We start from the raw sequence: 13,511 nt of genomic DNA on the forward strand, positions 1-13,511 counted from the left end.
ATTGTTATAATTATGTAATAATTATAAATGGATATATCTATATTCTGTCAAATACCCTTAGGGAAAAGTATCATTTTGCAAAAGAGAGAACTAGCACTCAAGAAGATAACCTATCTGAAGTTCCACAGCTAACAATCTTCCCAGATAGAGTTTAGACTTTTTCTCTTGCTCCAAGTCCAATATGATTTTTTCTACATCAAAATTAATGATCAAAAAATGCAATAAGTATTAATACTTTATTTATGATTACTAAACACCGAAATGAGCTTCAATCATCAACTAACCATGTAGCTGGTTAAATTTTTATTTCATTCAAAACCTATGAGCAGAAATAACGTCGAAACAATATCACTTTTGACTGATGAGCTAACTGGAATTCACAATTCAAGGAAAGCAAAAAGGAGACTCAAATTTGGAAGCTTATATTTAATTTATGTTGTATTTCTTTTTTATTAAAGAAAATATATTTTGAAATTTGATTTATGAATGACATGACATTATTAGTCATTTCTAATTACACTAAAGATAAGAGTTTTATTCTTCCATATTTAGGATGCTAAAGTAGAAGAATTATTTTCTCATTTTTTTGTGGTTTGTCATTGTAGCAATGATTTTCAACCATATTTTTATTAAAATGTATTAAAATATTTAGTTTGGTTCTGAAATGTAACCATAATTTAAGAAACCCATCTGGAATACATCTCTGCTAATATTAGTGGCTCTATTATTTTTTTTCTGCTTCATAATTTGACAAATGCGTTTTTTGAAAAGTGGATAAAAGTATATTTGTATAACTTTGTTTCCCTCCCAAAATGCCACATTTTACATTTTAAAGGGAAATTACTAAAGAAATGTTCTTTAAACAATCCTGTAGTTGTCTTTTGAAACCAAATACCAGTAGCAAAGAAGACCACAAAAAATTATTCAGTAAAATCTTGGAATCAGTCTCTAGAAATTAAAACAATATGAATAATGCCTGTTTTAAAAAAATCAGGGCTGGTATTTTTTATATAATTTATTTTCTGAAATATTACTCATGGTGTCCTGGGGCACCTATGGTGATGTATTAGTCAGGAATCTCCAGAGAAATAGAACCCATAGGATGTATATATAGAAAGAGAAAGAGACTTATTACAAGGAATTGGCTCATTCAATTATGTTGGATCAGAAGTCTCAAAATCTGCACTTGGTAAACTGGAGACTCAGGAGAGCTGAAGGTGTAGTTTCGGTCTGAAAATCAGCAGGCTGAGGCCCCAAGAAGCCTTTTTTTCAGTTCCAGTCTGAAGGCAGGAAAAAACCAATGATCATTCAGTCAGGCAGTTGGAGTTCCCTTTTTCTCAGCCTTTTTTGTTCTTTTCGGGTCTTCAATTGATTGAAAGAATCCCTTCTACTTTAGGGAAGACAATCTGCTTTACGCAGTCCACTGATTGAGATGTTAATTTCATGGAGAATATCTGCACCAGATGCACCAAGAATAATATTTGATCAAAAGTCTGGGCATTTCATGGCCCAGTCAAGTTGCAAGGTGACATATAAAATTAACTGTCTCTGGTGATATCTTCAAGTTTAAGATGTACAACATAATGATTATATGCACACACACACACACACACACACACACACACACACACACATATATACGACAGAATAATTACTGTAATGCTGTACATTACATCCCCAGAATTTATTTGTCTTATAACTGGAAACTTGTACCTTTTTACAACTTTCATCTATTTCTCCAACCCAGCTTCTGAAAACCACTAATCTATGCTCTTTTTCTATGTGTTTGGCTTTTTTTTTTACATTCCACATATAAGTGTGATTATTTTGAATGATTTTCTTAAATGACTGTAGTGATCTCAAGACTTTCTCTCCACCATGTATTGAAAGTGCTTACTATATATTACATCTACTTTTCCAGATTATTAAATTACAAATATTATGAAAGCTATTATTAGGAACTATTTTTGATAACAAGTTAAAAATAGTGCTTAACCGAACAAGGACCTCAATTTTCTCCTATAACTTGGGTACACAAAAAAATATTTATCCTTCTAAACTATTTTAATATAGAAAAACCATGTGACTGAGCTGATAACCTTGGGTATATGTGCAAATAAGAAGCTAATTATTTCAGAAACACATGGTGTACAGTTTGAATGAAGTTATAATATCTTCTTCTTGAGAATAAAACTTGGGGTTTTGCTCATATCCCCATCCCAGAATAATTCTTAGTTGGGAACAGTGGGGACTAGAGGAACATGTATCTAACCATCTAACCATTATGCTAAAGAGAAACATACTACTGCAATAGTAATTTCATTCTTCAGAAAAATAGATAGAAAATAAGAATATTTTTCTTTGTGCAACTGTTAGTATCTTTACTGACACAAAATATAAAATTTAATTTATTGTCAAATATTAACTAATGTTTGTTTAAAATAACTGTCTGTTTTTTGAGTTCCTTAATAACTGGCACTCATGTTATTAATGAACATTGTTTAATATTTTTAAATTGGAAATAATGATGAGCATTGAAATATTTATAATGTGAATTAGGTAGAATAAATTTTAAATTATTTCCCCATATTAAGTACATTAGTTTAAATAAAATCTTATTTTAATGTGCTTTGTTAATTTATTAAAATATATTACTATATACTATTAGTACTTATATTTAAAAATGCATAATAGTGATTATTTTGATTTTATGTCCTAGTTATAGATAAAGATAAATTACTTATCTTTTACCTGCCCAATGAAAATTTAGACAACATTCATTTTAACACAATGCATCTAATTGAAAAAAACATAAATATAACATAGATATATTTGAAAAACATATAACAGACATAATTGAAAAAAACATAAATTACATAGATTTAGAGATAAAAGGCAAATTTACTTTTAATAAAATATATTGATGTACAACTTTACTGATCTTTATGTATTGTGTTCCTTACATTTTCCAGCAATCTTTAAACTTTGTAAACTAATTCAGAAACTATCTTGAGATCCTCAGGTGGTGGTTTGTGTCATTATTATGTGCCTACTACTTGTACCTACAAATGCCTCCACTGCACATACCCTATAAAATAAAACATAGAGTCATTAAAATTTAGAATTTGTTTCCTATCTCTTCAATGTCTAGATCTTTTCCTAAACATGGTTTTCTCATAAAATATAAAATTCATGAGAGCAGGAATCATTGCCTGCTTTATTCACCATTTTATCATGGCTCTAAAAATTATGCCTGGCATCTAGCAACAGGCTCAAGTAAATAGTTTAAATGAGTGAATAATAATAATAATAGCCACTTGACGGTAATATGGATTGAATGAGAACATCCATGCAAAGTCCTTGACAATCTGAAAAGTTTATTTCTTCACATATGTACCAAATTATTATCAATAGTTACTTCAGGAAGAAAACGAAATATGCAGGGAGAATAAGCAGAGGGGAAACAATTTTTTTCCTTCTTTTACTTTCTGTGTCTTTTTTTTTTTTTTTTGAAAAAGTTCATGTGGCCTATATGGACATTTTTTGTCCTGCCAGAAAAAGAACAGAGAAAAGTACAGTTGAAGCTGCCTTTTTCATTTATTATAAGTTATAATGAGGACACTCACAGGGAGCAGAACAAAAATAGTAAAGTCTGCATTTTAAAAAAGAGGATGTTAGAGAAAATGCTGGATAATGGCATAGACCATCTTGGGGTGAAATTTCCTTGGCAAGGTCCCCACACTCATTGTCTGTGTATCTCCAAGGATGGCCAGTTTATGATGAGTGATCTATGCTATCAAACATGAATGCGAAATAAAGAAAAATGAAAAAGATTTGCTAAAGTATGGTAGTTACTATATTTGGGGAAAAAAAATGAGAAGGCATCAAGAGGATGCAAAAAGATGATCCAATTTTCTCATGTGTAAAATAGGTAAGCCAGAGTATCTCTAGTGGCCTTTATGTCTGTAATAATTATGAGTTGATTCTTTCACTGATTTGCACTGACATATGGGCAAATCACAATTACACTATACCTCAGCTTCTTCGGTTCTATTTTATGCATGGGAAACATATTTGCCTTTAGTGGAAAAAGGAGTAGGCAATTAACAAAGGGAATGGAAATCGTCTAGAGTACAGATTATTTTAGATAATAAGACACATACTTTCATCTCTATGGTGAGGAAAAAATTCTATGACTTCCACTATGTACTTTGTTCTTTCAACTCCACTTAAGTGGGAGAAAAAAAAAAAGAAAATGAACACACTCATCCACAAACTTTTGGATGCAAAACATAGACTAGCATTAGATAGATTTACTCCTGTAGCTTATGTCAAGGCCATATATATTTGTCGTTGTTGAATTTCAGTTCTACAATAAATTAAATAGGAAAAGTAGTGTTTGCTTAACAGAATTCAAGGCTGCAACTATTCTATTGGAAGAATGTTTCTTCCGCTTACATTTAAATTGTTTTTAGTGAATTGGATTGTTTCCGTGAGAAACCTGTTTTTAAAGTGTTATTATACTTGTTAAAGGGTGAATGTTCTAGAATTATGCATTAAGAATAATGCATGAAGGACTTTTCCCTCTTTTACCTTAAGTGGCAAGATAATTGCTCTTACATTACTGGACTAGGAAACTGTTGATATACTACATTTCATAAATCAAATTTTATTAAATAGCCCAATATTTTTATCAACTTTCTCAAATGTATCTATATTTCTAGAATGATCAGCAAAATTGGCCCCCCTCTATATAGATCTTGAAAGTTTTATTGGGTGCACATATTTATACTTAAGGCCTAGAGAAGTGTGGCTGCTGCCTCATGTCGAGCAATTTGATTTCAGCTTTTCTATATGGAATCATCTTTTCATTTTTTGTTAATTTGACAACCTTAACTTAAGGTTACTGTTGAAATTATAAAAGAAATACAAATGTTTACATCTATTTTACATAGAAAGTCAATCATTATTTGATCATAAAATGTGAAAAATCACTTTATACGTGCAATATACATGACTGGGTTAAAGTCACTATAAAAAAACTTTATTATATTGATGTATTTATGTTCAAATCTGATTATGAGAATAAATTCTTGATGTATTCGGTGTCAAGAGTGGCATACTTAAGTATGCTAGGTGAAATATTACTGATATATTAAATTTTAAAGTAATAATTCAGCAAAGAAAATAAAATCAACAGAGATAGAGAAAACAATTAGGGCACAATCTTGATAATCATTAGCTTAAATGATACATGTGTGGGTATTCATAGTACTGTTCTCTCAACTCCTATATATCTTTGAAATTTTGCATGAGACAAATATAAAAATCTTGACCTAAAAGAGACATTGCATAGTTCTTCAAAGATGAGTAACCAAGAGATGTTCTATTTAATGTATGGATTAAAATGATGTAGGGGTGGAAAAAAAAATCTTTTTCTTTTACCTTTCTAGATTCTTGTCTGAGGCTCTGAACAAAAGACAGATTATTAATAAGAGAAAAGCATACACATTTATTTAACATAAGTTTTGTGTGACACAGGAGCCTTCATAAGAAAATGAAGACCTGAAGGAGTTGGTTAAATCTGAGCATTTTAATGCTAGGTTTGATGAAAAGTGGAAAGCCATGGGAAAATATGGGAGGAAAAAGGAGTAGGAGCTAAATGTAGTAAACTGGGGGAAAATTAGCAAGTCCTGTTCATTTGGATTCCTCTCAGCAGCCCTCTGTGTTTGGAGACAAAGATGCTCCTTTCCTCCGGCACGGAAGAGCACATGAAGGTCTTAAAACCTGCATCAGAAGAGAAAGAAGTGAGGCTCAGAGAATCCTTTCAAGACCTTCCATTTCCCAAATTCCTTCAGCTTAAAATACTCAATGTGCCGAGTTGCCATAATTTGGAGTAGCAATTTCTGAACCTTGTCGATTGATAACTTTGTCTGTATAACTATAAACTTATAAAGCTTTAAGGAGAAATTGGTATAACCTTCGTAAAAGTGTGGAACTACCTAAATATTCACATACTCTATGATCTGGCAATGTAACTTCTAAGTATATATCCTAATGAAACTTGTGTATATCCATCAGGAGACATACAATAATGTTTATAACATTTTTTATAACAACAAAAAATACTGAAATAGCCCAAATGTCCATCAAAAGAAAGATGGCTATATAAATTTAGAATGTACTTACCATGTAGTAACATGCAGCAGGGAAAATTAATGAAATATGATTATGTTAAAGATTCTTAAAAATATAACACTGAGTGAAATAAAAACACATAACAGAACACATACGTTATGATATTGCTTTTATAAAGTGCAAAATAAAGGAAAAATAATCTAGTATCGGGATAATTTTTTAAGGAAGAATGAAACATAAGATTCAGGATAATGATTACCTCTTAGAAAAATTTAAGAGGATGAGTTAAGAAAAAGAAAACACAGGGAAATGACATAGAACAGGAAAGATTCTAGATATTAAATTGATTAATAGGTTCACAGGTATACATGTTTTACAATTTATAATATAACTACTCATACTAAAATATTCACACATGTGAATAAATACCAGAGAGCTCAGAGCTTCGTTTTTCTTGGGCTTTTTATTAAAATAGACCCATAGTAATCTCAGAAAAGAGTTTCTGTAACTTGGTACTATTAACATTTTGCATTGGATATATTTTTTGTGATGTGGGAACATTTTGGAATTGTATTATATTTAGCAACATTCCTGGTTCCTACTCACTAGATGCTAGTAGCAAGCTCCCAGTTTTAATAACCAAAAAGGTCTCCAGACATTACCAAATATCCTTTGGGCAAAAATCACCCCCAGTTTTACAGGAATAATTTATGTGAGATTTACATGAAATAAGATTGTGTTCACTTGCAGCCAAATTTGAACACTAAAAACCCTAGGGCTACAACCCTTACGCATAATACATTGTATTTTATATTAGTCATACTATTTTTAATTTGTCGTGTCTTTGTATTGTTATGTGAAGGATGTCTCAAAGAATCTGCAAAGAACATGCACTTAGATACCCTACCATAGTTCTGACTCTGACAAACGTAAATTCTTCCACTTTTTAATGAGCTTGCCCACATTATTCTGTCTGCCATGACTTCTATCTCTAACCAAGTACTTGCAATCCTTACCCCAGAAAGCAAAACAAGTCTCTCTCCTCCTTCGTGTTTCCACATAACTTCCTTGCAGTCTTTGAAGCACTTATCCACACTATTACAATTCTGTGTGTGTATGTGTGTGTGTGCATGTGTATGTGTGTGTATCTCTAGCTTCCTCAGTTATTTCCTTTAAAGTTGGTACCATCTTTGGTATATAAAGATGAGGATGCCTTCCTCATCTTTATATACCAAAATTTAGCTTAATATCTGGCCTCAATAAGTAATTAATACATGTTTGTTGAATACATATGAATAAATAAATGTATTAATTAATTTGGGGGCTTTGCTTACTCCAAAATAGTAGACAAAATCGATCAGTTCTGTCACTTATTCAATACTGAAAATAAATCAAACAGAATTTGACTTTTTTTTGGTAAAAACTAAGCATTTTATTTATTTAAATAAAATTTCCCTGCTGCATGTTACTACATGGTAAGTATATGCTAAATTTATATAGCCATCCTTCTTTTAATGGACATTTGGGCTATTTTCAGTATTTTTTTGGCATTGTAAAAAATGTTATAAACATTATTGTATGTCTCCTGATGGATATATACAAGTTTTATTAGGATATATACTTAGAAGTTGAATTACCAGATCACAGAGTATGTGAATGTTTAGGTAGTTCCACACTTTTACAAAGGTTATACCAATTTATAGTCCTACCAAATGAGCATATGGATGTCCCTTTTAATTCACATATCAAAACTTAGTATCAAAACTTAGTATTATCTGATTTCCTTACTTTTTTAATCTGATGAGTCTAAAATTGTATGCCATTAATTTTCAGACTAAAGCTGTGTAATCAGGATTCTAACTCGGGTTCACCTGATAGGCTATTCCATTAATAATTCTTTGTACATCTCATTGAGGGCTTAATTTTGTTATGATTTGATTACTAATGAGGTTGAAAACTTTTTATATATGTATTAACATTTATATTTTCTCTTTTGTGAAAGCCTAAACATTTTTCGTGACTATTTTTCTATTGTGATGTTTGCTTTTATCTTGTTAATTTTTAGATATTTGTATAAATTTTCTAGTTCTGTGTGATGTCAAGGATTAATGATCCCAGGAAATGGTTGGAGTTTCTACTTGTCAACTCTTCAGAATTACTTCATTAAAAAAAAATAATTCATTGATGGGTAGATGATAGGATGTTAAGAAAAGGAATCCCATTTTGAGATATTCTTGATTTAATATATTTTATCTTTAATCTGTCACAGTGTAATAATAGAGAGTGATACTGAAACTGGTGGCTATTCTGTACATAAAACACATGCAAAAAAATTCCTTAAAAGGTCATATGTTTCCTTGATAAATGAATGGAATGTTAGATGGTAACTGCTCATTCACTTAGAATGTAGTACTGTGTTTTCCTTTTGAAAAAGATATGTCACAACTTTTAAAGAATCTACAAAAGGTGAAGAAAAAAGAGCAACAACTCCATTTTGCCTTATTTCGAAAGGATAAATATAAAAGCTGAAATGAAATATTGCTTGCTTCTGTGTGTATATGCATTCCACTCATATTACTGCATACCACACATATATACAGGAATTCAGAAGTGAGCCTCTGGGAATTTAATAGAATAACCGTTTTGAGATAATAACAATATGATCAGTCTTTCAAAGCAGGGATTTCAGATCAACACAAAGTATCGTCTGTCCTATGCAGTTATGTAGGTGTTACCACTTCAAATGATAGGTGACCTTCATATTCAATAACCACATGTGTTTAATATTGAAAAGGGATTAGATAAATGAAGACAGTTGATTTTCTTGGCTCTTGATGTTTCTTTAACATACTTTCTGTGGATTGACTTGTGTAACCTCAAACAATGTAAATAAAACTGGGGTCTTTACTTTGCAAAAATAATGGACTAGAGTAAATTTAGTGCAGAATAGGGGAAGGTATTCCGACATTCCACTAATAATAGTGTGGATGATCGACCTTGTTTGCATTAAATTAGAAAAACTCCTTGATTTTGAAAATGAAAACTCTTAAATATGATTATCTACCATTCATTGCTGAGGTGAAATTGGTAAGGCAAGAAACACAAAGAAAAAAAGAGGGGTGGAGTTGAATTTGACCTCACAAAGATAATATTCTAGGAAAATGACAAGACATTCACATTACTGACACTAAAAAGAAAACTTAGAATATCTAAAGCATTTGTCTGGGGCCTAGTGGAAGATGGAAAAAAGTGAATAAGCTCATTTTAAAATGTTATTTTATCTTTAAAAGCCATCCATATTGGTGAGATGTAAGATTGAATAATGGTGAGTTATACATTAGATGTACATACAGAGACAATAATGATTCAATGAAAATTGATAAAGTAGTTAAATCAAAACTTCCATCAATTTTTAATAATAGGGATGAGATAAAAATAAAACATCAAAATGGTTTAAATAAATTATTAAAGTAGTTGTTAGACTCTGTGTCAAAGAAAATAGTGACAAATGTCTAAAATAGATGAAAAGTCACTGGAGTTAATTATCAGATTAATAAGTGGTGGAATCAGGATTCTAACTCAGGTCCGTCTGATAAGCTATTCCATTTATACTTACCTGTATCCTTTAGAGTATGTAATCATAATGCTTGAATATTTAGAAATGAGAATAGTACTGGTTTATTGAGGGATTAAATGAGATAACATGTTAAAATATTTTATAAATTAAAGAGATTGACAAGGATAAGTTAGTATAGGATATTGATAAAATGTTTCCACATGACTCAAAAATTAAGTCTGTTATATGGTAGAATGTTAATTTTCATAACAAAAATTTCTATTCTGGTCTACGGCCATGCCACCCTGAACAAGCCCGATCTCATTTGATCTCCGAAGCTAAGCAGGGTTGGGCCTGGTTAATACTTGGATGGGAGACCACCTAGGAAGACAAGGTGCTATAGGCATAAAAAATAAGGCATTGTAAGCTGACAAGTTCCTTGCAATCTGTGAGGCCAACAGGGTTGCCTCACTTAAAAAAATTTAAAAAAAAAAAAGAGGAAAAAAATTTCTATTTGGTGGGAAAGGAATATAGTTAAAAATGTGATATTAGTTTCTGATTTGTTCTATTTTCATACTTAAAAATTCCCAGAAAGCAATGTGGCTTTTTCTTTTCTTTGTCTTGGGGGTGTACGTGGTGCTAGGCTGAAAGAATAAGTTACCAGACAAACATAAACCCTCTCTCTGGCTTTTGTTTTTCAAAACCTAAATGTTGAGGGTTTATGCTTAGAGGTAGAGAGGTACGAGTTGAATTTGTAGATGAGAAGAGTCCTTAGTACAGAGGGGCCAGGGAGTTGGGGCATTTGGGGAGAAGTGAGAATTCTTACTCTCCTTATTTTCCTCACTGTAGGGAGGTAATCAGTCTTAAGGAAATTCTGTGTGATATACTTGGGGAGAATGTACTTAGTGCTCTAGGCACTAAGATGCTCAGCCTCAGTAAGAATCTTAATGCCCAAGTTTGAGAAACACCAGAGGGATGACAACCTGTTAAGGGACTATGCAGCCTAGAACTTCAGTCACATTACAGGTGATGAGTGTGGATCAAAGAACAGAGAATCTGCCCACCAGATATTCTGTCTGGATAGGAAAGACCCTAAGAGGCTTTTCTTAAGACTCTATGGAAAGGGAAGAACTCCTAATAGTGCATTAAATTGAAACTCCTCCTTCCTGTTTAGTGGTGTCTTAGAGTCATATATAATTTTATTTAGATAAACAAGATATTTTATACCTATCTAGAGTACTATAATACTCATAACTGCTATAAAAAAGATAAATTCTAGGGGAAGGAGCAAATCACAGACCTTTATATGTCAACTTGCTTTTAGAAAGCAATGAAAAACTTGAAGAAGGGCTCTCAGGTTAAGAAAAATTAAGTAATTAAATATTTTTAATTACCTGTGGAATTACAGCATTGGTGTGGGTGTGAGAAGTGATCAAGTTCATCTCACTTCTCTGTTTCTCTGAAAGCTCTTAAACATAGGCATGAAACTGGAGAAAGGAAAGCCTTGGCGATAGACATCGTGCATTAAAAGAGAGTAGAGAATGATTAATCCAGGAACAAAGTCAGGAAATAAAGGAAACCAAAAATTAAAAAAAAAGCTCTGGTTCCTGAACTTACCTTGGACTCACTGGAGCCAGATAAGGAAGAAGATATTCTACTGAGGATAGCAGAGTTCACCCAACATGATCTGGCAGCCTCGTCCAGACTGGGAAATACTACCCATTCCTCCTTCTTGTACATTTTATTTTCTGTTGAAAGATTCATGATTACTCTAGCATCAGAGTGGGTGAGTTTTTCTTATGTCTGCCTTAGTAAGCCTATTGGAGTCTGGCGGCTTGCCTTACCTGGCAGCTAAAAGGCAGGATGTACCCCACTGAAATTCTGTGGGTGGAAGAAAATTTGCCTTGGCCTGTGTTTGCATTAAACAAACCTACTAACCACCACCTCTAGCAGCAACCAAGTGCTTTTGGCAAGCAGCCAATTTTCTAAGGGCAAACATAAATCTTTAAATATGATTTGATAAAAATATAATATCATACTTTCTTTGTTTTGGGGGTGTTTATAGCAAAGTATGCCTGACCACAGTAGAACCACACTACTATGGGTTATCTTCCTTATTTAGGCTGTGAAAATGGCAGAATGAGTAATTTCGTTGTGAAGAGAAAGCATAACCGTACAGAAAATTGAAGTTGACAGCATTTTTGCATGAAATCTGGACTTTCTGCTAAAATTTTAACAATAGTTTTGCAAACCGGAGAAAAATTAGGAAACATTATAGACCAACGATTTTACTGCTATCACCATGATGAACTGTTCTCAGAATATTTGACCTTATGTGGTGCCTATGGATAAATAATGTACAATTCCATAGACTGTGATTTCTGACTCTGCCTAAATGTTAATAATAACCTAGAATAATACTTATTAAAGTTTATAAAAAATAAACTCAATAAATTATTGAATAAAATGATAAAATATATAAATATGAATGTATTATTAATAATAAAATTATATTATACATGGTTTACTAATAAATAAAATATAATATAATTTTTATTTGAATATACTTAGGACTCTAATTCAGTATTCTAGAAGAAAATTTGGCTCTAGTTAACATTTGTTACCTTTTCAAAACTCAAAACTTTTCAATCCTCACATTGGCCAGTGGTTGAAATTTTAGTAAGGATGGTTTATTAGTTTATTCTCCATCTTGTTTTGAGTTGCTTATATTTTTCAATTGCAGCCATTTTTGTTTCTCAACCAGTCATTATGTTTGCTTAATTATATTTTCAATTTATTTTGTTTAATTAAATTTGTTTAAACAACTTTTTTGTTTAAACAACTTATATTGCTAGTTCATTCATTTTTTCAACTGGTATCATTATTAGCTGCCACCAAAGGTTTAAGAATGCGTTTATCCAATAGCCTAATTTTTCCTATTTATTAAAAAAAAAAAAAAACAAAAATAAAAACATGATTTTATCAGTAAACACCTTTTGTCCAAGTCAAGGAAACTATTGAATCATGGTTTTATAAACACGTAACTAATCCAAGGGGCTATAAAAGAGTGAGATGAAAAGTCCCACATAGATGAGATATAAATGTCATGAAATTACAGCACAAGTATCCCACTGGTTTAGTTTAAGAAGCCACCTTCAAGGCTTTGAATCAGAAATATTTGACTTGGAATACCAGCTCTACCTGTAAATACACAGCGTGTCCTTGGGGAAATTATTTAAACCCTAACTTTCAGTTTTCCCATGAATAAAATGAAGAAAATAATTAGTATCGACCATACTGAGTTGTTGTGATGATTAAATAAGATAATGCATGTAAAATACTTAGGACAAAGTATACATGTAGGTACTTAGCATTTGGCACTTATGTTAACTGGGATTTCTGAGAAAGCTCTCTCATTAATTAAGCTGTCAAGCCTCCCCCAGGTGGATCTCTATCATCTCCTACAAATCATACCCATAAATAGTCACCAACTTAGGGTTTGAAATTATTATTTATATGTGTATAAACATATGCACATGAATGAATAACTAACACCACTTTTACATAGTATACTGGATTTGTTTAAGCACTATGGTTTTCAATTTTCTGTAATTAGGGTTTTAAATCAATGATGATTTAAGGAAGGAAAATATAAAGAATTTATAAGGTCTACTTAAACATATTTTTACCAGCTTGCTATGAAAGGCCTATAAACTGTTAGGATCTTCTATTAGGTAATTATACAGGTGCCTAATAGAAAAATCTTTTATTTACAAGATGTCTTATGAAGTCTTAGAAAATAATTGAATTGATACTT

At 31.6% G+C, this 13,511-nt stretch overlaps 1 protein-coding gene and 1 pseudogene across 1 annotated transcript in view; both read left to right on the forward strand.

Annotated features, from left to right (window-relative positions):
• SEMA3E (semaphorin 3E) overlaps positions 1 to 13,511 on the forward strand; it is a 240,583-nt gene that overhangs the window by 70,450 nt on the left and 156,622 nt on the right. The gene's annotated exons all lie outside the window — the stretch shown is intronic.
• LOC111743352 lies at positions 9,982 to 10,100 on the forward strand (annotated as a pseudogene).

This window comes from Pteropus vampyrus, unplaced genomic scaffold (assembly GCF_000151845.1).
Source record: "Pteropus vampyrus isolate Shadow unplaced genomic scaffold, Pvam_2.0 Scaffold4, whole genome shotgun sequence".
In the NCBI taxonomy this organism is placed as follows: Eukaryota; Metazoa; Chordata; class Mammalia; order Chiroptera; family Pteropodidae; genus Pteropus; species Pteropus vampyrus.